At 33.8% G+C, this 1,988-nt stretch overlaps 1 protein-coding gene across 1 annotated transcript in view; it reads right to left on the reverse strand.

Annotated features, from left to right (window-relative positions):
• The window catches only part of LOC108754968, a 22,404-nt gene that overhangs the window by 3,566 nt on the left and 16,850 nt on the right, over positions 1-1,988 (reverse strand). The window lies entirely within an intron of this gene.

Here is a 1,988-nt window from a genome sequence, read left to right on the forward strand (position 1 = left end):
TTTTTTCTTTCACTCTTTTTGATTTTAAATTCTTGATGTAAGGGAGCTCACCATGACAGGATAACTTTTATTCGCAGTTTTTATATATGTTAGTTTATGTTGTCTCTGAGGAAGGCTCAAAAGTGAGTCGAAACATGTAAGCACGTTTTAGTGAATAAAGAAGTATAATACTTCATACTTCATAGGTATATTATTTGCGCGACATCTTCTACGCTTGACTCCTATATATACTGCCCATATCTTTTCCAGTTCTCTGCATAATAAATATATACTTAATTTGTAAGATATGACACAGAAAAAATTTTATTTTAAGAAATTAAATATATTCTAAAAATTATATCTGAGTTAGTCTAAACGTGTAAACTGTGAATACAATGAAAAAAAGGTGTGATCGCGTGATTTAGACAGCCAATCAGACTGTTAATGTTTCATCAGGGCGAGAAGCAGCCTCGATATATCAGTATCAGGCTGCTCTTCGCCCTGATGAAATGGACTGCAAAGTTCACGAAACTGGCATTCCAAGAATGGACACGGAGGAAACCCGCGAAACACATAATCTTTATACAGAAAGCACTCGTGGAAGCCTCAAGAATATTATGTAAAATATAATATTCATAATAATAAGATTGCAGAAAGAGAACAAAGTTAACAATGATTTAATAACAGAAAATTAGCCACCTTATCGTGGAAAAAAAGCAAGAAGGAGGAAAAGCGGATAGAAAAAGGTATTATATTATAGTATTTGATTAACATATAGGAGAACAAAGCTCTAAATTTGGCGGAACGATGGAAGTGAGAGGATAAATAATTGTGGTAACGGGTATCTGGAATAAAACGGGAATGGAAGTCGGAATTGTAGTGAAGAAGATTACATAGATAAAGCGGAGTGTTAGAGCGAAGAAGTCGATAAATAAGACAATACAGATGGAGAATAAAATGTTGGATTTTTAACTAACTGGAGATATAATGGAGAAATGTGGTTATCTTTGCGGATATTACAAGAAAACAGTTCTGATACGCTAAAGCATTCGTTGAGTCAAAGCCGGAATGTATAATACAATACTGCATTAGAGTAGTCGAATAAGTTATAAAAGTTATAAAAAGTTATGATACAAAGAGTTTCTGCGAGATTGAAAGGATACAATGAAAAGGATATAGAAGACAGAGGCATACGAAAGCAGTCCAACACTTGGTAATGACATCATTAAATAATTACGAGGAATCAAAATAGATGTCAAGTATTTTTATGGAAGTACAGAGATAATGCAGATATTGAAAGAAGGAAGACGATACAGAAATAAGAAAGAATCTGCAAGTAAGTAAGGAGGATTTAGATGTAAAGCACTCGGAGAAATTCAGATGTAAAGCATTTGATGAAACCCATTTCGCCACGAAGTAAAGATCACGGTTTAAAGCCATAAAAGCGAAAGAGACTTCGGATAAATGAAAAAAAAAAATGCAAAAGAACTACACCGTCAGCATACATCTAGAATTTAGATGTAAGTGGGATAGAAGCAAGATCAATAATAAACACCATGAATAATAATGGCCTGAAAATGGAAGGCACTCCAGATGGATCAACACGGGAAGGAAAGAAAGAATTGTAGCAGGACTCTCTGGGAATAATTTATAAGAAAGGAACTCATTAAGGCAAGAACCAAGGATAGATCAAGGGAACTAAACTTGACAAGAAGTTGATCATGGTTGACTGTATCGAAAAGCCTTCAAAAAGTCAAAAGCGACTAAATTTTCGACACCCCAAATTTTCGGCACTTTTTTCTAAAGAACCATCTTAATTTTAACACGCAGTGTTTTTCTCAATAAATTGCGAACGTCTCGTTTGGTTATAAATCAAAGAGACACGACACAAAAGTAACTATAGAAAATACAAATCACAAGAAAGGCTGTGTAAATTTAAATTTAACATTTCGATAAGGTCCTGTTTATACAATGTTAGGTAAATCTTCCAAGATTTTACAATGCACGTT

The sequence above is a fragment of the Trachymyrmex septentrionalis genome, unplaced genomic scaffold, assembly GCF_001594115.1.
Source record: "Trachymyrmex septentrionalis isolate Tsep2-gDNA-1 unplaced genomic scaffold, Tsep1.0 scaffold83, whole genome shotgun sequence".
NCBI classification, from domain to species: domain Eukaryota; kingdom Metazoa; phylum Arthropoda; class Insecta; order Hymenoptera; family Formicidae; genus Trachymyrmex; species Trachymyrmex septentrionalis.